Raw genomic sequence first — 27,547 nt, forward strand, 5'->3', positions numbered from 1 at the left:
TTGCATCACAAGGGTATCACCAGTAGAGATAAAGTCATTATCCTATTCAGTGCTTGTTGGCCCCAACCCGGAATACTGTGTTCAGTTTTAGTCCCCATTAAACAAAAAAGAGGTGGACAGGCTGGAGGGGGTCCAGAGAGGGTCCACAAAGATGATCAAAGGACTAGGAAGCCTGGCATATGAGGAAAGGTGAGAAAACTGAGTCTGTTCAGCCTTGAGAAAAGTAGGCTAAGAGAAGACCTTATCATCACATTGTAGTATTTAAAGGCTTTGCTACAAAGGAGATGAAAACTCCCTTATTACAAGGAGTCACATGGAAAAGATGAGAGGTAATGGATGCAAGTTAGGCCTGGAAAGACTCCAACTGGACACAAGAGGACACTGAGAACAATCAGCCATCAGAATATTCCCCCCAGGGAAACGGTGGATTCCCCAACATTGGACACTCTTATGATCCAGCTGGACAGGGTGCTGGTCCATTTTGTCTACATTGTGCTTTTGTCACGAAAGGTCGGATCAGATCATCCTTGAGGTCCCTTCCAACCTGGTATTCTACGATTCTATGATTTTTCCCGTAATTGTAGAGCAGCTCTGCAATGTATACAAATATCTTGCTTGTGTAATTCTTGTGAAAACTTGTTTACCTATTACTAATAAAAACATTCCCCTACTCATGCCAAGTGCATTCCCAACGCAAAACAAAAAGTGTGTGCACTAGAGCGTAATGTACGTTACAGGCATCCAAGTTTAAATTCGTTGGCTCAAGAAAAGGAGCTACAGTAGCAGAGCACAAAGCTTTTCCTCCTACAGGTAGGCTCCTTCAAGCTCCCTGGCTGGATTATGTTTCTCCACAACATGCTGCAGAAGGCAGTGCAGATGTATCCAAAGACAAGATAAACACAATAGATGCAGAAACGCAAGGAAACAGTGAGACACTGGTTGGCAAGACAGCAGTCAGCACATTTCAGTAGCTCAAATACTGACAAACTTTCCGGCAGCAACCTACAGTCATCAGGTGGGATCTGAAGGAGACTGTGAGGTGATCTTGCAGTAGCTCTCAGGGAGCAATTCCCAATGAATAGTATAGGTGATACCATCATTTGGACATGGGTGATGGGAGGTAGAATTGCAGCAATGGGGAATGACCTTGTTAGCTGATAGCGAGAGAGGGAGCCTAAGAAGGGCTGGAACAAATGAGAAGCAGCTGAGATTTCATATGTACAAAAAGTCAGGCCTGAAAATGATTCCCAGTCACCTTGTGGAGGGCAGTTTCCTGAGACCACAGAAGTTCACTTTGCTTGTGCTCACAGGCATCACAGGGGCACATTCATAAAGGGAGAAATACTGGCCTGGAAATACTCGAAGCCCTCACTTACTTCAATTGCATGGGCAATAGGAGGAAAAGACTGCATCATATCTTTGTTACGATCTCATTACTGAAAACAGAATGAGACTCAGTGCTGCAAACCCTAATTGCTGGCTAAATGCTTAAAATGGCAAATAGTACCCATTCCTTGAGCAGTCAGTCACATTAAGCACCATTCTTACTCTTTCGTATTTCTGAGATGATGCTCAGCTTTCAAAGGGGAAAGAGGGAATGAGAATGCTGCCTGCAATCTCATAATAGCTTCAGTTGTGAGAAAGACACAGCTTCATGATTTCCAAAGTTGCTATTTTTGTACATGCTTGGAGAAAGCGCAGTTTAACAAAACTTCACAATCAGCGATCCTCACAAAATGTTCAGCATGTATTTGCCAGTTCTTCACTAAGCTAATTCATTTTCTAAAAGCAGCTTAGCAGAGATAACCACTCAGATTTAGATTTGCATTCTTTTGTATGATATTCTTCAGCAGAAATGAAATACTTTGGAGATAAAAACAATCACATTGTTTCATTAGTCTGAAATATTTCAGATGGGGAAAGCAATAAAAACAGATAGCTTTCAGATATGAGCACAACAGAAAAACTGTGTTTCATAGGGAGACTTCAGAATGACTCTGGCAAATAATCTACTCGCCTAATGGAAGAAGTGTGAGTAAGGTCAGGTCAGCACATGGACCAACTCGTTTGGTTGATGAAGGTCTTACTGCTCTTTGAGCTCTGTGTGTTGTGCATCCTAATACACTGAGTTTCAGTGCTTCCAGTGGTTGCTTTATCTCATAGGGAAAAGCAAATACAGAGGTAAATGTTCCATAAACTCAAAAGACAGAGCCAACCTTATGATCTACACACATTATTTTTCCCTGAAGGCAAGTCAAATAGGATGCCATTCACATGTAGATGCCTCAGAGTGTCCTTCCTCCTTCAAACTCCTGATGAGACATCACTCTTGTTAGGAAACATTTACGAATGTCTCTTTCTTCAAGTTACCACAAGATTTAAGGAAGGCTGTGGAAGTCAGTGTGAGCTCCAATCCAGATTTTAATCAACGCTTGACTGAGCTCCTAAAGCATTCATTTCTTTGTAGAAAACATAAAAATTCCTTTCATTAGAAAAACAGGCATTTTAGAACCAAAGCACTATGATATAAAGCAAGTGAGAAAACTCCAGACAAAATACTTAGTTCTTTTTCATACTGGAAAGTTACAAAGACTTAAACAGAATGTAATACCACAATCTGGTAAAGCTTTTATTCGTGACCAACAGAGTTCCCTGAAACAGCCTATAAAGCCAGCTCATTGGTATTAACATACAGGAGACAACTTAGAACTGAAAAAAAGAACTAAACCAAAATAAACTATATACCGAACTTCAGCAGCCTTTCAGATTCAACTGTTATTGGTGTATATTGTTAAGATTTAATTTTTAAACTTCTGAGGTACATCAGAAGTTATTTTGGGAACTGAAGCTGAGGCACACGCTGACATTTTGTGGTATCACCAGAAAGATGACAATGAGATGCTAAGGAGAAGAGCTATTCCCTCTAGGCCGACTGAAGCACATCCTCATCTCTCCAAGTCCACTATAAGCCCTAAACTGTACAACAGCACACTTCAATTATTCCCCTGCTTTCAGTGTGCTAAAAATAAGACTGACATCATAAATAAATTTTAAGTAATATTATAAAGCTAAGTGCATGCCAATGTCAGTAAACGAAACGTAAAATGAATTGTGCCGCAGAAGAGGGAAGCCTTGTGAAAGAATTCACTGTAGTAGTAAACCATGAGCACTTGGCATGCTCTCAAGTTTTGCTGAAGGCATTACCACTTAGACATCATGAAGGCTAGTTTCACAAAGTCTTTTGCAATAGGATGTTCACAATTTATTATCAAACAGACACAAAAACCAGCTAGGTGTGACCTGATCTAGGTGGACCTGCTTTGGCAGGGAGGTAGGACTAGATGATCTCTAAAGGTCCCATCCAAACCCTACCATTCCATGATTCTCATGATTTCAAGAGGCAGTTTTTAGCTTCAGATTTGCAGACAGGAGGCTGTTTATAACTGAAGTTTTGACAGAACACAACATTGTCTACTCTAGAGAGACAAAAGGTATCATTTTCTGAAATAGATACAAATGTCATGTTCTCAAAATGGGTGATCATTAACCTAGAGAGCTGAAATGAACATGAAAGTACACAAATCAGAGGAACTTTTGAAAACTGGCACTCAAAGTATCCGTTTTCTACACAGTCTCAAATCACTACTGGTTGCTTTCCTGGACAAATATGATTTGATTGTTGTTAGCAATATACTCCTAGTGCAACTATGGATGGGCAAACCAACTTCTATCTGCTACCTCCATTTCTTAACTACAACACTGTCAGGTGCAGTAAGTCTCTTTTAGTGGTCAATGTATTAATAAATAAGAGGCAGGCAGGTAAGGCTGGCAGGACAGCACAGCCAGGGAGGAAAAAGGCATCTAGTAACTCATAAACAAAAAAGCAAAGAAGAATGTCAAAATTCGTAAGAGAGAACACTTCCTTTTCAACTTCTTCCTCTTCAAAAGTCACTTTTTCCTCACAACTGCAGTTTTAGGTAGTTAATGAAGCAATAAGGGAGGACTGAATTTGATTCACCACTGTTTTAGGACCAGAAGCTGAAAGCACAAAGATAACTTGTTCCCTAAGGGTGTGGAAAATGCAGGTCTGAGTGAGTCACTGGACAAGCAGGGGAGTTCTGAGACACAAATGGCCAATTTAACAAGCATGCTAATGTCCACTGAAGGGAATGACAATTAGAAGTGCAAGCTGTGTCTTAGGGATGAGATGAAGAGACAATGAGGAGATGCAGCTATTTGGAAGGAAATGTGTTGAGCTGGGACCACTTTGTATCTCTCATTTGTGCTCTCTACCACAGAGATCCTGACTCTCCCACAAACATACCACAGAAACATGGAATAGTAGGAGTTGGAAGAGACTTCTAGAGATCATCGACCATACTTTTGTGGAAGATGGTTTTAAATCAATCTAAATATCACATTAATACCTTCTTTTATACATAAAAGATGCTCTTCGAGCTCCTTGTGTCTTGACTGTACTCTGTAGAGGTGAGTATTGCCTACTGCACAGGGATGAACACTAGTGTTAGTAAAACGCTGTGACCAGCCGGTCCTAGTGAATGGAAAAGCACTAACAGCCTTGTTCCCAGCACTGCACTTGATCAAAAGAGGTCACACTAGATAGGTATAACTATAGCAGATTTATAATGAGTAGGAACAATATTTTTCAGAACATCTGTGGCCATGGCTAAGACCACCAGTTCCTCAAACACTTAGACAGCAAGTACCTTTGCTCTGTAAGGTCATACCTTCTCTGCCAAGGTTTTTGCTTATGTATTCATGTTTGAGGAACTGGTTCCCAACATCACACCGCAGAACTCCATCATCATGCATAATTTAACATGGCCATGTGAAATTTAGTTTAATATGCACAGCAAAGATCACATGAAGTAATAAACATTTAATGTTAGTGGAGTTGAAGGTATCACTACTATGAAACAAAAACATACAAAGCAGCATTTGTTCTTCTTGTCATCCTCTGCTAGACCACTTGATAACCAAATGACACATACGTGTTTCCAGCCTTAATCTGGATGAACAACAAAGCCTAAAACTTAAACCAACAGGCCCCAAGGATTTGGATCCAAGAATAGACTATGCCAAGAGAAACACTGAAATCTGATGATTACACTTTTCAAAAGAATGATCCCTCAAAAGTGTCATGCCAAGATTATAAATGTAACTGAACATCCACAGAACCTACAGGCAAAATTTAAAATAGAAACCAGCCTTTAAAGACAAGAATTTCAACCTGAGCCAAAACGGAGTATATTTTGAAAGTAATTTTTGCTTGTTGTTTATTTTCAGTGCATTAGCCATTAACGTGACACTGTCCAGTAGCTTCTTCTTGCACACACCCAATTCAAAATACGTAACAATAATAATTTAAAAGTCTTACACCTTCCGGAAATCCAACTTTCTTTCCCTACCAATTTTGACCTTTTCTGTTTGGGAGACATTGATTTTCTTTTTTTTTACCGCCTGTGTTTCTAATGGAGCTTGAAATTAACACAGCTTTTTGTTTACCTCCTAATTTGTGCACCACCATCATCAGTGCTGTCAGCACAGCTCTGGGAATAGGGCTTGTTTACTGGTTCTGCATAACCAGCAGAAGGAGCATAGGAGCAGAAAATAGGTTTGGTTAAGAGATTTTCTTCTTTTTTTCCCCCATAGGTCCTTTTATAGGTTTTATATTAATGACTTGAGTGATAATGTGAGTGATATTTTATCAATATTTCTTAAATGGAACATAGAAAGACTTGACCTAGCTCAGGGACATGTTGAATTCCTCTGGCACATATATCATAAAAAGTTGGTATTACTGTTGTGTCAGTCCAAAGCATCTGTCAGCCTTTTGCACACTGGGAGTTTCAGATAGACCTAGCACTGCCTGTCTAACATGGAACACCAGCTAGAGAAGTCCCACAGCAACTCAATTCTCTCATAATGTGCCAATCTCTGCATTAAGATAGCCTCTAATATCAGAGTCCCCAAAGTTGTACAGGGACAGTGTCATCTCTTCTCAGAGTGAATGAAATACTCAGGATTAGTACATGTGCTAGGACTCTTACAGATCCGCAGCCTTACCGTCTCCCTAAGAATAAGATTGGTCATCACCAAGGTGCATGGGCCAGGGGCTGGTGGCGTACAAATTAATCACCAACCTATTATCATGTCCTTCAGTAACTGCACGGTTGTTACAGGTATATCCCATTACTACTATAATAGTTCATTGTATATTTGACACTTCTGACAGGCTGTCAAACTATTAGTACTGTCAAGTAAAAGTAACTCTATCCATTTTCCAGATATGACTCTAACTTCTATGCACTGAATTCTGTTTCTGTGCAAAGAGTTGGACTATATGATCTGTGAAAACTTAGAATCATAGAATGCTAGAGGTTGGAAGGGATCTTTAGAGATCATCTAGTCCAACCCCCCTGCAGAAGCAGGTTCATCCAGATCAGGTCACACAGGAACATGTCGAGATGGGTCTTGAAGACCTCCAAGGAAGGAGACTCCACACTCTCTCTGGGCAGCCTGTGCCAGGGCTCCCTCACCTGAACAGTGAAATAGTTTTTTCTTATGCTTAAATGGAACTTTTTGTGTTCCAGCTTCATCCCATTACCCCTTGTCCTGTTGCTAGATACCACTGAAAAAAGGGATGCCCCAACCTCCTGACACCCACCATTTAGATATTTGTAAATATTAATAAGATCTCCTCTCAGTCTTCTCTTTTCCAGACTATACTTGTCTGTAACTTCTGTACCTGTTTTTCATTAGTGCTCAATCTAGACTTTTTTCCCTTAGAAACTTTGTGGTCCAAGGCGGGAGAGAACAATTCTGTTCCCAGACAGTCCTGTGCCATGTTGTCCTTCACCCTTGTATGAACACTGGTATAATCTGGACATGTCAGGAAACTACTCATTCATAAAAATGTTCTGAACAGATGCTTTATTTTGGTTTTTAAACCAGATCCACCTCTTCAAATAATACACCCACAAAACCATACAAGCCTGACAATCTTCCTCAGCATAACCTCAATAGCATGAGTTTCTTGTTGTTCCTGTCAGGAACGTACCTCTCTTCCCAAAATTCCATATATCCTCCTACTACACACTTCCATTTCCTCCTGCTTATGATATACCATTTGATGATTTTCAGAATGTAGTGCTATCTTGATTCAATGCCTTTCATGATGTGCAACATATCTAACCATTAGGTATTCCTTCATTAAAATTCTGCTTTGTTTCTTTTGAAGGACTACGAGCTGTGTTTTAAATACAGTGATGTGGTATGTTGAAAATCATACCTTCCCTGCTCTGTCAACTGTGCTTCTCTGTCAAAATAATACCTTTCAGTTAATTCAAACATACAGTGTATTCCAGTTGTTTCTTTTCCTGTATTCTCTCTGCTCCCCAGAGACAATCTTGTTGATTTCTGCTCCTATCTTCATGCCTAAAGCCTTTTTCCCCTACAGAAGGTCATTATGTTTCAGAGGGGTTTTTTTCTGCATGAAGCTACCAAAATTAGTTTGTCTCTCAGCACTGCCCTGTTAGCAACCCAGGGACTAAACACTTCTGCTTCCTCTGGAGACAGGAACTCAGAAAGGTCATCTCCCGATCCAACCAGACTGTACATATGCACTCTGTATTCCCTAGGTTTTCTATGGGTTCAGTATAAATCATTATCAAGTAGTAGAAAGATGAAAGCTAATCTGATTTGTAATACCCATCTTCTGGAAAAAAAAACAAAACCAAAACAGCATAACAAAGCAAAGCTTGGGGACTTATTTATTCTTCATCTGAAAAAAACCTGTAAGGTATGAGCAAAAAAGAAACTCCAAACAATGCAATTCTCAGCCTCTTAAATTGACCCTAAAAGGAGGCATCGTCTCCAAGCTGGAGGAGAGGTTGACTAGTCATGGAAAACAAGGTACTTGGCCTTTCAGGTAGAGCAGGTGCCCTGCTCAGGTTTGTGATGAGGAGATTTGTCCATCTGTAGGCATGGACAAATAGCATATTCATTTCCTAAGCCATTCAATTTGGTTTTAAACCTCTGTTTACTTCTGGCCTCAACTATATGGAAGTAAATGACAACAGAGTCCACTAAGAGTCTCCTGAGCAATCCAGATTCTGTGTATTTTCTCAGAAATAGTTTAAATAAAAGACACTTGGACTTCACCACAAGCACAGTAGGTCAATTAGGGACCTAAGAGAGTCTCAGAGGAGATATTTGCCTGCAGAAGTTTAGGAAAGGACTCTCTCCTCTTCCTCTGTAATCATACAGTGGGAATCATTAACAGCAAACCTTTGTCATCTCTTTGTAAATGAAATAAAAGAGCATCTCCTATTCTAACAGCTCTGTGGTTAACACAGATGCCTAGAGTGATGGGATGTGGTACTTTTCATTGTAATTGCTGTAGCATTGTACATCTGGTTAACCAGCTCATTCGGGCCACTGCCAAAGGCTGGATGGTTGGTCAAAATGGACCAATCTCGTATGTAGTTTATACCTGAAGTTCAAAAGCTTATGTCTAAGCAGATCCCTGGTCTTATGCTCATAGGATTCAGATAAAATTAGAAATAGACTGAAAGCACTTTCATAAGTGTTTAGCAAAGGTTTACTAAACTAAGTTGGTTTGCAACAGCATGTATGTACCAGGGCACAAAATCAAAGCATCTAAAAGGCATAATCTTAAAATAATGAAACTTATTTAAGTTGGTATTCTTATACACTGCTATTACAATAATTGTCTTATAAATAGATTCCTGTTTTGTCTGTTTTCATTTCACTTTTTATCAAAGACTGATGTACCAGAATGTTAATGTTATATAATTATATATTCTGTAAATTAAAGCAGCACAGCATACTGGTTGGGAATAGCACATTTCACACTTCATTACTTCTGCTGCAACTCAACCAATGTTATGCTCTGAATTTACTGTTTCCAGCAGTCAAGGTTTCTTTGGTTGTTACTTTTTAAAAAATCATTTCTGTTCTATAGTTCTTTGCTGCATATCCTTAAGCTATACTGTCCTCAGAGACAGACACATGGATGGTGATGGTGGAAATCCGGTGGTCTCCTCTAGTAAAGAACAGAGATAACAATGGGATGGAACAGTAGGTTTGGGGAATGTATGTGGGTATCACAGTGAACATTGGAGAGGGGGCAGAACTGTCACCAGTGGCCTAAAGTTCAGATGACTGTGGAAATGTCACAGCCAATGGACCCAACAGCCTGACTATTTTAAACCACAGCATCTACCCCAAATCCATCAAGTTAGGATAAATACTATGTTGCAAGACTGATACCAGGTTGTGGTCATTGTTAGCTGAATTTTTAAATACAGAAGCTCATTCAAACTGATCTGCAGAAAACATATACAAAGAATCTGCTTGGTGAATTACAAGAGTCCTGAAGTACTATCAACAGTTGTCTCCTACTTTTACACTTCTGAAAATGTAATTTGTACTGGCCCTTCAAACGCACAATAACCACCAAGGAATGTGCATTTTTGCTAATATAGTTATTAAAAGATTAAACCAAGATGCCACCAAAATCCACATCTTACTTTACCTCTTGGCACACTTCCGTGCTGATTTGGAGATGGGTTAGGCACTCATAGTGAGAACAGGACAGAATAGCTTTGATTAATTTTGATTTGCACTGCAGAAGTTTAGTTTGATTTGCACTTCTAGACTTTTCATTTGTCTCACAAAATCCAGATTTGCTGAGTGCAAATCAGTAACGTTGTCAGAGCGGCTGAGGTATTCAACTGTAAACATATCAGCGAATGTGAAGAGTTGGGGGTCACCTTTACAAGATAAAAATCTTTGAATTTATTTGTATAAGTTTAAGAATTTATGAATGATGTAACTAGTCATCTATAAGACACCAGCTCTAATCATGTCAGAAATGGGAGCATTGGTATGTTGCAATGCTTATTTAGTAGCTTAAAGCTGCACATGTGGATCTTCCAGGCAGGAGCAGGAGTGCCCTATTCTCCCACAGATCACATTGTGCAGCCTGTGAGCTTCCTATTATATTTGACAGCTGAAGCAACCTCACAGTTGTGAACCTTCCCCCAATTCAGATCACAGACAGCTCAACTCAGAGCCTTTCGTTTCAGTTTGGCTTCTAACTAGCAAGCAGACTGTATGTAACAAAATCTGCTGCTTTCAAAGTCACGTGAAATGTGCACGGACAGCAGCAGCAGGTGAACCACAAGGTTCTTCTCCACAAAGTTCTATGAAGCACTCTTTTTCACTTTACCTTTCAACTCAATCTAGTGCCCCAGCATCTTCTATTTAAGTAACTCCTATCATCTCCTTGTGCTTACGAGCACTGTGAAATACCAAGACTCACAATACCACCAGATTCTACATATGGACCATCAAGGCAAATCAGGGTTAAGTTTCTGGTCTGGTTTCACCAAGGAAGCCCAGAGCAGAAATAGAGCCAAGATGTCCTGAATAGCAGTCCAACACTTTAACCCCAAGCACATCCTTCCATAAAGGTACTGTATTTCAAGATGCACATTTTTCTTTTCAACTTGGCAATTTAGCTTCTTTTTAAAACCTTTAATTATAGCTCAGATTATGTTCCATTTATTTTTCCACGGCTGTGTTTTTTTTTTTTCTTCTCTGTCTGGGGCTCCACTGTTTTTTTCCTCTCTCCAGAACACCAAATGCTTTAAAATCTCTCTTGTTGTTAGTAAGCAGGAAAAGAGAATTTCTTAAGAATATGTCTCTCTCTCTACTGAGGAAACAAAACAGATGTTGTGCTCTCCTCAGGGAGAAGGATCCTATCACACAGCAGGTGAGAGCGAAGGCTGCTTTGCATGTGGAGAGGAAAAGAGCAGCGTTAAGGGACCTTCCTGGAAAGGGAGCACCAATGGCAAAAGCATTTGGGTTTTGAACAAGAAAGAGTAGTTCATCCACTTTAAGAAAGGAGGGGTACGGTGAAATCAGTATTGCATTGGCAGGAGGAGAAAGGGCTACTGCCAACTTTCCCAATATTAATCTAGGGTTTCCCTTAAAGCAACAGCTCCACAAACCAGAGAATGGCATGAAAATGTCTATTTTGGACTTTTTAATAGGTTTAATGCTTTGTCCTGAAACCAAGAATAGCCTAAAGGCTCAAATTCTCAAAATATCCAGAGGAAAATGCGGGTTCCTTTTACATCTCATTATTTCTGAAGGGGTCAACTAGACTTTTTAATACTTCAGTGTGACCTTACTGGCTAACTTTCACAATCTGAAAGATTTCCTAAGCCCTTTAATGCAACCTGGAAAGATAATTGGAAAAAACTCCCCAGTATAACAAGAAACAATTACCTACATTTAATTTCCCTTTTTGAAACACTTCCTTTGTGTATATATCAATATAAAGTTAAGAAATTATCCCATTCATGTTAAAAGCAGTAAATCTTAAGACAACTCGGAGTCACTAAAGAAGCATTTGAATAAAACACAGACCGTTGAATATGGCAATAATTACACTGAAACTGGCATAGTTAGTTCCAACCATTGATTTGATACTGGCCTTGCTTATGATGAAGCAGTGACTCTCAGCCTGTATCACACAGGGAAAGAAAGGTCAGAGCAGCTTCATCCCTCTACATGAAGACTGGTCTATTAATGTAAAGAAGAATCGTTTCCTTTGGAGTTTCATGGAGTTTTATTTTTTTGTCCTCTCACAGATCAAAGAGCATCTTTTCCTGCATGAACTAAGTCATGTTTGCATAAATGTCAGCTCACTTTTAAGGACAGCCTCACACTACAGGCAGCCAGTTTTATCTGCAGTGCTTGATTTAAAAGGGAGACATCAAATGAGCTGGTCCCAATGCTGCTTCCAAGATCAAATTTAAGAAGGGACAGGTGTTCATAAGCATTATTTATACTCAAATGCAGACACAGATGCATCCCTAGAACCTCCAAATTTCTTCTGACATCCTTTCCTGGAATAATTTTTCTTTTATATGGGAATAATGCTAAAGCAAACAAAACTCTGTTCACATGGGAACAAAAGAGCTATGGTATTCAGGTACAATTCTGCTCAAAGTTGCTGAGAAGCATTACCATACTGTATCATGAAACATTACAGCTGTATAAATGTGTGATATCGCTGCTATGTGCAGCAGGGGATCAATGGAGTACAGCAACAGAGGTGAAGGAGGTGAAAACAAAGCCAAAGCGACAGCAGTAGGGCATCTTCAGAGGCCCACGTTCCCAGGAACTGTATGCCTTGGTGCTAACCCCACAGGACGATACCATATACTGATGCAAAACAGAACACAGAATTCTGTTCTTTGGGTTAATAATGGTAGAGCTGCACAGGAACAACTCAGGCCAGGGCACTCAGATCTGCACAAACATTTTACCACAGGTAACAGTGTCAGAGTATGGCAAACAAACTCTTCTTCCTCCAAGGACTGGAAAAACCAAAAAGATAAATCTCTTTTGGTTGAGTTGCTTTTGACTGAGAAGTGAGGCCAGCCAGAGTTTGGAAGTGGAAACATTACCTGAAATAACACTCTAAGAATCCATTCAGTTTTTCATAGGAACATTATTCTAAAGCAGAAGTTAAAAACCTAATAATTTTATTTTTCTGGCATGATGTTCTAACTGCAAACAGCAATTGTGGTCCCTGTGCCACCATTCAGATCCAGCATTCAAGGGATAAGGGTGTACAGTCTGTGCAAAGTGCCAGTACTGCTGCTCTGCAATGGTCAGGAGAACAGTGGTTTGGTGTCCATGTACCAGTGGCAAGCTAGGAAATCTCAGGAAAGCAGGTGATATCACATCCTACAGAGTTGTGTAGAAAGAACAGAAAAAGGATCCCAAGTCTACAACTGTCTTTACCTTTTTGTTCTCTTTGCAGTGGAATGAAATCTTTTCTGCTGCACGCATGAACCTCTCAAAATACTGAGGAATCAGGGTAGATTTGTCTCCATCACCCAAATGCACTCTGTACTTTCTACTCTTGAGAAATAAACAGATTAATAAGTTTGGTCCATCAAACAATAAATAATTTGTGTGCACAGACAGATTTGATTCACAACAGCCTGCTGCACGCTACCAATGTGGCAAGCTGCCTGCTGTAAATACAATGAGTTCTCCAACTAGAGGAAAACGAAGGGATACAGCTGCTGAAGGGTGATGTGAAATTAAAGAGGGAATGAAACGTGTGATCTTATTTAATCACACCTGGTACTTCAATTTTTCAGTAACAGCACCCTGCTAGACTGTGTCAAATCGGTTCTACAAAGAAAAAAATTATGGATGGAAAATGAATTAACTCTTTCATCTCAGCTGTTAATACGTTATACCAGTCAGAAACGTCTTTAGCAGTTGCTGTTAAGAATCCTTTTTTTCTCAGATGAAAGATGCTCAGCACCTGGATAAAACAGAGCTCAGTGGAAGATAATGCCTCTGTGCCAGCAGGTGAACATGTGGCCTCCACACTGACAGAAGCACAAGTCTTGAGTGTACATGAAACCTATTACTAAATAGAGAAATCTTCCTGGTCAGAATCAACTTGAAGGTTTGAAGTGCCACAGACATCAGTCATTTCTATTTGTTTCCGTAGGTGGGTGGCACATATGTGCAGAGTGATAGTCAGAGGAAGCAAGACAGCCAGGGACAGCAGAATGCAAAAGGGCAGAAAGTAGCCCTTCCCCTGCCATGGATGCTCTGCTCAGCACAGTTTCCCACAAGAAGAAAATCTATCCCAGCAATTACCTGCTTTCTGTTTTCTTTTGGGCTTTTCTTTGTTGAAGATTTTTGATTGTTTTAAGTCTGATTTTGCAGTTTGGATTAATATTAAACATCAAACAGTCTGATTCTGCAGACATTGTGTTGTGTGATTATTATGTCCAATTGGCTGATCAGACACTGTTTCACTGTGTGGCCTAGATACTAATAAATCACTTGTGGTAATAGACAGCAAGGTGCTCTATCTGATGTAAAATATGGTAATTGTGGTCAAATGCTCCATTCTTTGGGGAGAAGGGAAAAAAAACCCAACCTTTCTACATGATTTCCCCCAGAAAATAAATAGCCAGAGTACAGTTAGATTAACATAAACATCTTGATATTGAATTTACAGACAAGAAAATCAGAAATTAAAAAAAACTAGCAGGTTTCCATTCTGGTCTCCTCATTGAATTAATGTCACCAGTAAGCACTGGATAAAGGAAGATACACTAGGCAACTGTCTGGATGAGTTGTGTGTTTGGAGAGTAGTTCAGTTTTAGAGGGGAGAAATTTCTTTATGCAAGTGTTATCTATTTAGGAAATTGGTATTTATTATGACAATATTGTCTCAAGAGATGTCTAGTTTTTGCAGTATGGATTCAGCTAATTTCCTGAAAAACTGAAGTATTAAAACCAGTACCTCAGAACAGTTTTAAGAACATCTTACTCTCTTCATCATTACTTGCATAACTTATACTCAAAGAGATTATCACACCAAGGAGCATTTTTTTGACTAAATAAAAAGGTGTTGTAAGAGACCTCGATAAATAGAAGATGCTAACACTGCAATGTACAGGATTAATTTTAAACAGGCTTATTTAAAATTCTGGATATAATCACAGATCAAATTAACGAAAAGGAACCTTTGGTTTAAATCAGTTTTATTCTTGTTTTGCATTTTTATTTTGTGTTTTGCTTTGGTGGACAGAACCACAGATAGGAATGGACTTCAAAAAAGTATCTAGTCTACTCTTCCACTTGAGGCAAATACGCTTACAAGTGACACTTCCCTATTCCTCACATCTACAACCCTCTTCTATGTGAAGGTTGGAGGCAACCTTGACTGCAGTGACTATGAAATGGTAGAATGCAAGATCCTGTGTGTAAGAAGCTGGGCACCAAACAGGATTGTGACCCTGGACTTCAGGCAAGATGACTTTGGCCTCTTCAAAGACCTACTTGGACGGATCTCATGGGATAAGATCCTAGATGGTAGAAGTACCCAAGGGGGCTGGTTATCTTCAAGCACCACTCCCTCCAAGCCCAGGATCAGTGTGTGCCAACATGTAGAAGAGCGGGAAAAGGAGAGGCAGGAGGCCTCCACGGATGAGCAAGGATCTGCTGGGACAACTCAGGCGGAAAGCAGCCATCTATGAGGGGTGGAAACAGGGCCTGATCTCCTGGGAAGAGTATAGGAACATTGCCAGAGCATGCAGGGGTGCAACCGGGAAGGCTAAAGCCCTTTACAAATTAAACCTGGCCAGGAAAGTAAAGAAAAACAAGAAGGGGCTTTTCAGGTACATAGGCAGCAAAAGCAAGATTGGGGGAATGTAGGCCCACTGCTGAACACAGATGGTGCCCTGGTGACTGAGGATGCAGAGAAGGCCAAAGTACTGAATGCCTTCTTTGCTTCAGTCTTTATGGCCAAGGCTGACCCTCGGGAGGCCCAGTCAGCAAGGATAACAGGATGGCCTGGACAGCAGAGGACTTGCCCTGGGTGGAAGAGGAAGAGGTTAAAGACCTGCTGCCCAAACTTAAGGCTCATAAGTCAATGGGTTCTGATGGGATGCATTTAAGAGTACTGAGGGAGCTGGCTGATGTGGTAGCTAAGCCACTCTCCATTGTTTTTGAATGTTCATGGAGGATAGGCAAGGTGCCTGAGGACTGGAGAAAGGTCAATGTCACTCCAGTCTTCAAAAAAGGCAGGAAGGATGACCTGGGAAACTACAGTTCAATTAGCCTCCATCCCTGGAAATATCGTCTCCCACAAAATTCTCATCAGAAAGCTCAGGCTGTGTGGCTTGGATGAGTGGATGGTGAGGTGGATCAACAGTTGGCAGAATGACAGAACCCAGAGGGTGGTGATCAATGGCACAGAATCGAGTTGGAGGCCTGTGGCCAGGGGAGCTCCACAGGGATCGATTCTGGGGCCAGTCTTGTTCAACATCTTCATCAATGACGTGGATGAGGGGACAGAGTGTACCCTCAGCAAGTTCCACGATGATACCAAACTGGGAGGACTGGCTGATTCCCCAGAAGGCTGTGCTGCCATTCAGCGGGACCTCGACCAGCTTCAGACTCAGGCAGAGAGGAATCTCATGAGGTTCAACAAGGACAAGTGCAGAGTCCTGCACCTGGGGAGGAACAATCCCATGCACCAGTACAGGCTGGGGTTTGACCTCCTGGAGAGTAGCTCTGTAAAGAGAGACCTGGAAGTCCTGGTTGACAGTAAACTGAACATGAGCCAGCAATGTGCCCTCGTGGCCAAGAAGGCCAATGGCATCCTGGGATGCATTGAGTGTGGACAGCAGGTCGAGGGACGTTTTGCTCACCCTCTGCTCTGCCCTGGTGAGGTCTCATCTGGAGTCCTGTGTCCAGTTCTGGGCTCCTCAGCTCAAGAGGGACAGAGAACTTCTGGAGAGAGTCCAGCACAGGGCCACCAAGATGATCAGGGGACTGGAGCATCTTCCTTGTGAAGAAAGACTGCGGGAACTGGGGCTCTTTAGTCTAGAGAAGAGACGACTGCGGAGGATCTCATTAATATTTGCAAATATCTAAATAATGTATGTCAGGACGTTGGGACATCACTTTTTTCTATTGTATCTAGTGACAGGACAAGGGGTAATGTAAAGAAGCTGGAACACAAAAAGTTCCATTTAAACATAAGGAAAAATTATTTCACTGTGAGGGTGAGGGAGCCCTGGCACAGGCTGCCCAGGAAGGGTGTGGAGTCTACTTCTCTGGAGGTCTTCAACCCGTCTGGATGTGTTCCCATGTGATCTGATCTAGGTGGACCTGCTTTAGGAAAGGGATTGGACTAGATGATCTTCAAAGGTCCCCTTCAACCCTCATCATTCTATGATTCTACTCTCCTGCCCCAAAGTACTCCACTCTAATATGCCTAAGCTAATTCTAATACCAAATTTCTAATACCCAAACTAAACATCCTTAGGTGCAAAACAAACAACTTACTTTCCCTCTTACCTTTGAGTAGGTAGAGAGGGCATAGATAAACACCACTGTGATTTTGTATCACCAGTCCTTCAACATACCTGAAAGATTGTGTCCCTTTCCAACTTTGTTCTTGCGTCCCAGACCTAAGTCTTTCAATATTTCCTCACTGGTCTTTTCTGAATCTCTGCTCACTCCTACAGCTTTCTTTCTGGCTTTCTCTAGTTTGTCTATATCATTTCATGGTGTGAAGCTGACTCTGAACACTATCCCAACAGAGTAACAAGAGAGCCAAGAAAAAAGAGCTAAGGATATCCTATAGCTTACATGAAAGTCTCCCACTTACACTGAAGTCTGATGTCTTCCCCATTTTCTCCCCCAGCTGTATCACAGTGTTGACATATTCAGCTTGTGATATCCCAACAGCACATGCCCTCTCACAGTACCGTTACTCAGATATCCCTAGTATGCATACATACACTTCTTTTCCCCTCCTCACAGTAGGTCTTTTTACTTAAATTTCCTGAATTCCTCTCTTACTCATTTTAGCCATTTTTGCATCTGGACTCTAAACCTGCCCTCACAATATCCAAAGCCTATTGGAGCCTATAGTCCCTCGCACATTGTATTCTCCAGTCCATTGCCCAAGACACCACCGCGAGCAGACCTTGGGCAGAATCTAACAGCACTGCACTTCAGGCTCCCTCCCCATCTGCCAAGAATGCAATAACTATTCCTTGAACACAGCACCTCAATCAGTCTTTCACCTGCCTCATAGTAATTTCACCTCAATAGCTTTTTCTCCTATTTACTTGTAAGAAGGCTACACGGCTTTCTGCAAGACTGCCAAAAGCATTACTAAAGACATACCTAGTACTTCTGTCTCCTACACCTCTTATTCCATTCAGAAAGGAAATTAGATAGGTTTAAGATATTTTTTTTTTCTTAAGAAATCCACACTGACTTTTCTATCAGCTTATTATCCTCTAGGTGTTTTCAAATTGATTAATAACTTTCTAGAGCATTTCACCATGTATCAAAGTTAAGCTGACAGGCTTCCTCATTTTAGTATTTAAGTTTGACCTTCCTCATCCTTCCCAAGTTCTTAAAGATAAAAGGTAAAGTTCAGAGACAGTCTCATCTGACTCCCAGGTACTCAGGGACCAGCTTCTGTCCATATATTTCTCCTCTGTCCCCCACTGCAGCTTGCGTTCTTTTCCCTCTATTTAACTTAAGTGTTCCAGCACCCTGATATAATTAATCTGTTTGGGAAAACTGAATCCAAGAAAGGTTGGTGCTTGTCCTTTTCTTTGTAATCACTTTCTCCACCCTGACCACAAAGTAAGAGAACTCTAATTTCCTTCATCTTTTCCTTATTTCTATAGTCTTCAAAAAACATTAATTTTAATACCCTTTGTAGCTGCAACTCATTAAACTAGGTGTTTGTGCTACTTTCAAAAATGTTTCCCAGAGCAATGCATTCTCCTGCTATCATTAATTGTAGTATTCCTGATTTTCAACTAATTGCAGGGGGCATGAAGTGCTATTCAGATTTTGTGTTTTGCTCTTTCAAATAGGACACTCCACTGCCACGTCTGTATTATCTTTATCTTACACAAAACTGCCAGCTCCCTTGAACTGTTTTCCCTCTCCCAGCCCTTACCTATCTATTCCAAAGTTCAAAGAAACCAGCTCTTTTAAAGTCCTTTGACATTATTTAGCTGCTTTTACTCATTCGTTCTGCTCTTTCAGATCAGAAACTCTTTTGTGATCATTTTCAATCACTTTGCCTTCTGTCTTCAAATTCTCAACCAGTTCCATCTCATGGATCCATCTCAGAATAAAGCATAAATTCCTTCACTAATTCCCTTCACCCTCAGAAACAAAAGTAACCCTCTTTAGATTTTAATTCTTATTAAACAGCTAGACAAGGTTCAGTAGACCAAGGTAGGCATCTATTCAGATTCTCAGAGATCCAGAGAAGACATCAGGATCTGCCAGAGTGAGATTCAACTTACACCATAGCAGACACCTAAAGCATATTACATAAAACGTATCTAATAGTTCCTATTTTTTTTATAGTGACCCACAAAACAGAGCTCTGGCAATTAGTTCATTCACTGGCATCTATCAATGACAGAATCGTGCAGGATGGAAAGCACCTCTGGAGGTCTCTAGACCAACCTCCTGAGCACAGCAGGATTAGTGCTAATGCTGATTGTCCTAGGCTGTGTCCAGTCAAGTTTGGAATATCTAAGGCAGAAATTCACACCTTCTCTGGGCTTGTTCCACTGTCTGACTGCTCCTTTTCCCTCCCTTACATTTAGTTAGGATTTTCTGTAGTACAACTTGTGCCTGTTGCCTCTCATTCTGGCCCCTTGCACATCTGAAAGGAATCTAGTTCTGTCTTTCCTGCACCCTCCCAACAGGCAGTTGCAGACAGCACTCTGACCCCCAAACCTGAACAAATCCAGCCCTCATGCTCTTTTCCTACATCACGTGTTCCATCCCCTGACTATCTTGATGACCTATCCATTGACTCATTCCAGTTTGTCTTTCTTGTACTGAGTGCAAAACTGCACAGACTGCTCAAGATGTCATCTCACCAGTGCCAAATGGAAGGGAATGATCAGTTCCCTAGACCTGCTGGCTGCACTGCTGCTTGCACAGCCCAGTATGTTGTCGTCCCCCTTTGCTGCAAAGGCATACTGCTTGTTTGTATTGAAATTGCTGTTTAGCAAGACCCCAAAGTATTTTTCAGCAATTGCTTTCCAGCCAGACAGCCCCTAGCCTGTACTAGTGCAGAGTTATTTCATCACGGATGAATGTTTGCTGAACTTCCCAGTCCACTGCTGAACTCTTGCTGAACTTTGCCAGCCCACTTCTCTAGTCTGTCCAGATCCCTCTGAGTGACAGTACTGCCCTCCAGCATTTCAAGTGCTGTCCTCAATTTGGTATCATCTCAGAAATTTGCTGAGGGTGCACCTTGTCTCATCGTGACACCCACTAACAAAGGTGGGCACTGTCATCACAGAATCATAGAACTGTTCAGTTTGGAAAAGACCTTTAAGACTATTGAATCCAACCATTAACCAGACACTGCCAAGCCCACCAATAAACCATGTCCCTCAGCACCTCATCTACATTTCTTTTGGATATCTCCAGGGATGGTGACTCTACCACTTCCCAGAGCAGCCTGTTCTAATGCTTGATAACTCTTTCCTAATATTGAATTTAAACATCCCCTGGAGTGACCTGAGGCTATTTCCTCACCATATCAATCCCTCAGGGATGCCATTAGGTTCTTCATCCACTTCTTATTTCCTTTATTCATTCCACAAATCATCAATTTGACTACAAGCACTATGTGTGAGACCATGTCAAAGGCATTTTAAAAGTAAAGACATACAACATATACCACTGCTCTCTTGTTCACACAGCCACTCCTCACAGAAGGAAATCAGTAAATCCATGTTGGCTCCTCTCAGCTGTATCCTTGTCCTGTGTGTGCCTGGCCCTCTAAATCAGAGGAAGCTTCTTGCTCCTCTGTGTCCTCCATACAACTGCTTTCCGTTAATAGTTCTTGGTAGTTGAAGTACTCCTCACCCCTTAGACCTTTCCTATCTATACTTTACGCTCAAATAGATGTTCAGGTAGTGAATAACAATTCAAAAGATTAAAAACCTGCTTGGCCTAAGCTTGTGTGCAGTAGACTCCAGATGTAATATTGAACTTGTCAACTTGTTGATACAAATTTAAATATAGCATGTAGCAATAAATATGTCATTTCTTTTCCAGTTAACACAGCCTACACACTTGTTTACACGCTGAGCACTTTTATACAAAACTCTTGTTTGATTTTCATTCTTTATGCTCTCATTATACTTGGGCATGAGTAATGATAGATTATACTATGTAGGTATTTTTATTTGGGACTTATGTTAAGTTCTAGTTATAAAATAGATCTTAATGTGTAAAAGTGAAATGCAATAAAAACATTGAAGAACAGTATTTTCCAAATAAACTACATAATCAAGGCAAAAATAAGCTTATCATTATACTTTTTCAGTAATCAGGCTCATTAAGCAAGAAGCATTACCTGGTGAACTGAATGTCAGTTCTGCTTGCCATATTTCTCAAGATTTCAGAACTGGTAGATCTTATCCTTTACTGCACAGATTTTGTTCATAGATTAAAAGAAGAAAACAAGCTTTTCAGCTTTTTTCTTTTTTTCCTCCCAAGTGGTTTCTTACTTTAGAATGAACTAGTCACTGAATTGAAATAGCTGAACAAACATGAAAAAGATATTATCTTTGCACCTGCAGGTAAAAAAAAAGTGTTTCGCTCTTCAACAACAGAAGCAAAAAAAGAGTTTAGCTCTTCACTAACAGGTGTTTAACCAGTGACTTTCACCAGTTCTGTTGTCAGACTTCCTTTGTATTTCAGCAGGAAATATTCAATGCTATATATTGAAAAATATGAATTAAAATAATTACCAGAACCTGTAAGATCTAACTCTGCTGTCTGAAGTTCAAATAAATCCAATGTACTTTTCTTTAAAAAAGTAAATATGTGGCACAGTGTTAATTTAAAATCCTGTTAACTATTTCCTACCCACTTTGCATTGCACAGTTTGCAACTGTTGGAAATGCTGCAGTATGTTAACTCAGTTTTTAGTTCTTCAATTTTTTTTTTTGAGGAGGAAGAGAAAAATAACCACAACAGAGACCTTGCTTTGAAAAAAGATGCAGATGCACTTGGTGTCTCATCTCCCATAGATTCCAAGTGTGTGCTGGGGGGAAGAAACAGGAATGGGATAGATGTGAATAGAATCAGCTTTTGATATTCAGAACTGTGTTGCAATAACTTTTGAGCAAATGTGTTGCTGGCTTCAAAAAGCTTTTATTTCACGCTTTTCCGATTGTAGCACAGGTTTTAGAATTTCAGGCTATTCAAGCTGTAACATGTAGAAAATCTTGCTTCACTACTGCCAGTACGGTTCAGCCTGGCCTCTTTGAGTTGAATTTGACATTTTTTCTCTCTCAAACACAGCTCTGAACCAGCTGAAGATGACAAGCATGCTTTTAAAGCTCAGTTTGCACTTGTAACAGTTTATTTGTCTCTGTCTTGCCTTAATTTTAAATGAAAATACCTCCCCATTTATATATAAGCTAAGTTGGACAATAAATAGTTTTAAATAGGAAGTGGAGATGCTAAAACCCATACAACTGGGCATGGATTAATTTTATTTTCTGTCTGGAGCATCTGTCAAGCACATAGATCTGATGTTTTGATAAAATAATAAACTGAGGCTTAAGGCAACAAACATGTCAGATTCATCTGTTCTTCAGGACATAGAGAAGAAAAGGAATTGCTCCCTGGGGTATACTGTACACTCAAGACCACTCTGGAGAGGTTTCCCTCTGCTAATGGCAGTAATTCAGCTTTACCAGCCTGACACATTGGGTTTCCAACCTTGTTCCCTGTCTTCTACCTGAGCACATTACATTCCACTGGCATCCTCCTCCTTCATTCCATGGTCTGAGAATTGGTGGCTGGGATGGAGATGCAACTATATTGGAAAGGCTTTGGCAAAGTCAGGAAACAAAGCACAGAAAGCAGGAGTGAAACCTATAATGAGTCCACCTTATCCAGGATCCTGCTTCCCACAGTGGCTCTCAGCAGCCACTCAACACCTCAGACCCGTGACGTCCTCCACTTACTCAGAGCTGCAGCATCCCATCTCATACTCTTCCTCTGCTACATCCAAAAACCCAATACCCCAATCACGGCAGCCTTCATATCCGTCAAAACACAAGTCAATGGTCTAAGGGAATAGACAACAGATGCTCTGGAATTTGCCACTCATTTGTCCAGCTCCTCAAAGCCTGGCTGCAGCCAACGTTCAACTGCAATGCTGGCAGCTACCAAAGAGCCACCCACCATATGGCCTCAAATATGGACCACACCAATTGGAGCAGAACAAGCACAGAAACAGTCGACAGGGCTGAGGTGTTCATGACAGAAATAATCTACCAGCTGTGTTTGAACACAACTCACGTTTGAGCCACCTGCAGCCATATTCATGGAGTTTGGCAGCCATTCAGGGGATGTGCTACTTTCTCACAGGAAGGGAGAATTAAAGTTTTTTTTACAGGATATATACACCCCACTGATGTTGAGCTGGCTATAGCTCAGTGATCTTTAACTCAAGTAACAGTCATTAATTTCTCACTTCAGACTGGCAGGAGAAAAGAGGGAATGAGGTCCTCAGCCTAAATGAACACAGGAAACCCAGATGACAAGCAAAAGCTCAGCTGCTTTCTGGAGTGAGCAGCACTCTGTTTTGGACATAAGAAGGCAGGAAACAAGTACGCAAAAGTTCCTTTGTACCATACAGTGGTCACATATCTGTATTACTCAACCCATCTGAAAAACAAGCATCTCAGAAAACAGAGATTTCTGGAAATGATTGCTCTTTGCTCAGCCCTTCCAGATTAGTTCCAGTTTTGAGGTCTTTAACCTTGTTTCAACTTTCCTCTAAATATTTAAAACTAACATTGAGCTGCTGGTGTTGAATTGAGACTGTACCAGTTCTACTGAGAATCACTTGCTCTAGCTCGAAACCACACTGACTCTAACAAAGCAAGAGGGCCTGTGTATGGGTCATCTTAGCCTTCATAGACAGGACTGCATGTGCAGGACGCACAAGATAGAAGGGACAAAGTTACAAGAGGAGATGGAAAGGGATCATACTGTTGCAGGGTGCCTTTTCAAAAAACTGCTGCCTCTGCCATGCAGTGCCAGACAGAACTGTTCTGCAGACCACCGGTGTGCATGTGTGGATGTGGCACCTGATGGTCAGGTGATTATGCATAAATCAGCTTTGCCTTTCAGCTTGTCATGCAGCAGGTACATAAACAAAGTCAGCCAGGTGGGTCACAGAATGGATAGGGGCTCTGATGAAGACCTGAAGAAAAAGGGGATGGAGATTACTGTGTAAGTCTTGCAATGCATGATGTGACAAAGTTGGATCAGAGCCATACTGTTTCACTCTGCTAAGCATCGGAAGCAAAGGATTAATCATATCACCCACTATAGTTCAAGAAAGTCATATATATTATCAGTTACTTAAAAAGGCTGGCAAAAATCACAAAGGAACAAAACACGCAATCAGAGCTGAGGGTCTGATTATTGGAACACAGAAATATCCTTTTGTAAAGCTGGCCTTATTTGCTGCAAATCAGTTTCAGCAGCTAATTTGAAGCTATCACAACAGCATGCTGTTATATGTAAGTTAATAAGCACTTACTATTGATGGTTTCTGCAGTGGTTGTTTAATTTTTAATCATATCCTTAATTTATTGTTTACATTTTTATCCAATTAGAATATGTGCATGTATGTATATCTGTGTGATGGAGAAAACATGGAAAACTGTGTTTATTCAAAGGTACAATGCCTTGTTTTCCAAATGAGGAGATACTTGTGTCTCCTGCTTGATTTTTTTTTACACAGCTCTCATTTTTCAGGAGAGTACCATCTCAGGCTGCTGTGTTATGTTGCACCGTCCTGCTATTAGAAACGGGCATCCCTGACCTCTTTGTGCAATGTTGGACCTAGAGGTTGGAACTGAATCTCATTAAAACATCCAGTGCTATGAAATATGCAGTTTTACTGGGACTTTCCCGAACACAAAACACATTATCCTTTTTCATCTGTACATCAGACATTTATGTAACACCCTGGGACACTCTTACCCTCCTCATCCCCATTTCAAACTTTCATTAGATACCTATAGTCATAAAAACTAGATGCACTGAAGGGATGCAGGATGGATCATTTATTTTTAAGCACTGACAATTTTTCATGGCAATCAACAATAAAGTTCTCAATTAAAGAAGATAGAGCTTTGAAGAGAGGTGGGTGATGACGGAAGGAGAGAGATTAGAACAACTCTCAACCCAAGAGATAAGCTAATGACAAATAAAATACTACTGCATTCCTATTACTATCTGACGTGCCGGTTGGTGTAATGCCAGTAATTAAAAAAAAATCAAAAAAGGAAAGCCAGAAATGCACTCAGCAGAGGGATAATGTGGTTGATATGGATCCTGGCAGAGCTCTCAGGAGGTGATCTGACACCCAGTGCAACTCCCTCTGCCTGCGCCCTCCACATTCAGATTGCCTCCGGTCACGGGCTCAGCTGTACAGCAAATTAGGACAGGCAGGAACAGAAGTGCACACTCCTCAGATGCAGACTGCTCTCATTCCCAGGAAGAGGCTGAAGGGAAAAGGCAGGACCTTTTGTTTTCCCTGTGTGGCACCTACTTTGAGGAGGGATAATAGCAGGTACTTGAAGAGCTCCAACGGAAAGATTTAAATGGAGGTGTCTGACCAGGACTCGAAGCCTCTCCCTGCTGTGTTCATGGTTTGGCACCTGGATACTCACATCCTACTGCAGCTGTATTCCCTTCACCCTGGAGAGCTATGCTGAAAACCCAAGGCTGGCATATACTTTATTTTGTTCTCAGAAAAAAAAAACCAGACACACAATTCTCTCCCTGTGCAAATATAACACCTCCAATTTCACTTCTTTTTCTCTACAGTACAAGAAACATAAAGACAGGAAATCAATATGTTCATAGAAAAAATAAACACCTAAAAGTGCCCATAAAAGGAAGAATCTAAAGGGCTATAGCTGTAGACATCTTAGCAGTGGCAGAACAAGTTGGATTAATGTGCTGAGGTTAAAGACTAACAAATATAGAGGAATAAAATACTTTTATAGTAATTGCAACAGTTCCAGCACCCTTTTTCAGAAGCCCATTGCACTCTGCAGCCAAAGTATAGGGCAGTTACACGCACCTTCACACAGGAACCATGCCTAAAAGCACCCACCCCGGGGAATGTTGCTGCTGAGTACTGCCCTGAACTCTAGGAACTGGACTCCCGTGTTTAAAACAAAAGCCATCTGCAGCAGCCAGGCAGCTCTAAAAGGCAGCTTCAGTTCTTGTTTTCTTTTTTTTGCCCCCGGCAGCAGGAACTTGCCGCAAGGAAGGAGGAGACAGTGTAATAAAAAGGAGACAGGAAGGTCTCCGGTAGGCTCTGAGTCCTAAAGATAGCAATGAAACTAGCACGAAGGGAAGGAGGAAACCACCCTCCCACATAAGAGGAAACCCCAAAATAAAACCTTTTGGCAGATGGTAAAAGGCTTTAGCATTCAATAAAGTGAACAAGCTGCATGTGAACGCAAGCGAGCTTTAAGGGAAACAGAGAAAGCCCAAACAAAAGACATATGAAGCAGCTTGTTTCTTCAGTTGCTCTGCTCTCTTACAAAGTCGGTTTTGGATAGGTTTTACCAGATTCTCTATTTAATTTAAACTAAGCAGTTCATGGCTTTCAAGAGATGTACACCTTCATTGCCTGTACTAATTAATTACATGAAAGAGAAGAATTTTTCATTAAGTTTTCTGAATTATAAAGCAAAAGTTCAGTTCCCAGTGAGCATTTCAACTGAGGCTCTCAGCCTAGTCCTGGCCTTCCTGTACAAGCTGGAACCCAGCTCCACAGAGGCAACAAAAGTCACAGTTGCAAAATAATAATGATAATAATAATAGTTTAATATTTGTGTCAGGCTCAGCCACATCCAGATGAAAGGCAGAACTTGGAGGATTAGGATCTGTCTAACTGCAGTTATTAAAGCAGTCATGTCTGAGAAAAATTGCCAAAGCACAGGTAAGTTATAACCTTATCCCTAGACAATATATAAAATAAGTCTTTGCCTGCTTTAGACTAAAGGACCACTTAAATTGAAAGTAAAAAAATAACCCTCAAACTGCTTAACCCAGAAATTGTAACTCACTCATTTTAGCCTTTTTAGTTGGTGCTTTAACTCTACTACCAGTGGGCAGTAGTTAACTGAGTTAAAAAAATGTTCATAGAAAGTAGTCAAATATGAAAGACGATGTTATCAATTGTAGCCAAAAAAGCAATTTAAGGGCATAGCATAACCAAATTTTGCTAACAGGTACAGGTAAAGACAAGAAAATTAATATACTAAGGCAGTCGAAAACTAGTGTCAAATTAGAAGTGGGTGATGTCACTTGTTATATGCTTCATGCTGTGAAGACAAAATGGGAAAAGCTACCACTAAATGTAACTATCCCACATTAGACGGTGAGCCAGTCTTCCAGCTGAGAGAGGCAGGAACCTCCAGAGGCAATGCACTGCACCTATCATGGGCATCTTTTTTAGAAGGGCACAGATCATCTCTGGAGGTGGGTGTTGTTCTTCATTGATCATTTCAGGAGTTCAAGCAATGAGTTCTACCAGACACCTAACTTTTAGCTGGCTAATGTGCAACAAAGACACTTCAAACTGCTCAAGCTAGAAGACGGTATACTTGTTTTTATCTTTGATTATGCCATTTTAGCAAAGAATATGAATAAAAGGAGTAAGATAAAAGTAAGTTTTCTGGGTTTCATTCTCAACAGTGATTATGAAATTAGGATTTTGGGTTACAAATAACATCATCAAAAGAGATTCGAGACCAAGTGAAAAATAGGCTTTATATAGTTAAGAAAAAAGTTCTAAAGATATTAAAATATCAAAATA

At 40.7% G+C, this 27,547-nt stretch overlaps 1 protein-coding gene across 2 annotated transcripts in view; it reads right to left on the bottom strand.

Moving 5' to 3' along the window:
- SAMD12 (sterile alpha motif domain containing 12) overlaps nt 1-27,547 on the bottom strand; it is a 179,773-nt gene that overhangs the window by 52,823 nt on the left and 99,403 nt on the right. The gene's annotated exons all lie outside the window — the stretch shown is intronic.

The sequence above is a fragment of the Colius striatus genome, chromosome 4 (assembly GCF_028858725.1).
Source record: "Colius striatus isolate bColStr4 chromosome 4, bColStr4.1.hap1, whole genome shotgun sequence".
In the NCBI taxonomy this organism is placed as follows: Eukaryota; Metazoa; Chordata; class Aves; order Coliiformes; family Coliidae; genus Colius; species Colius striatus.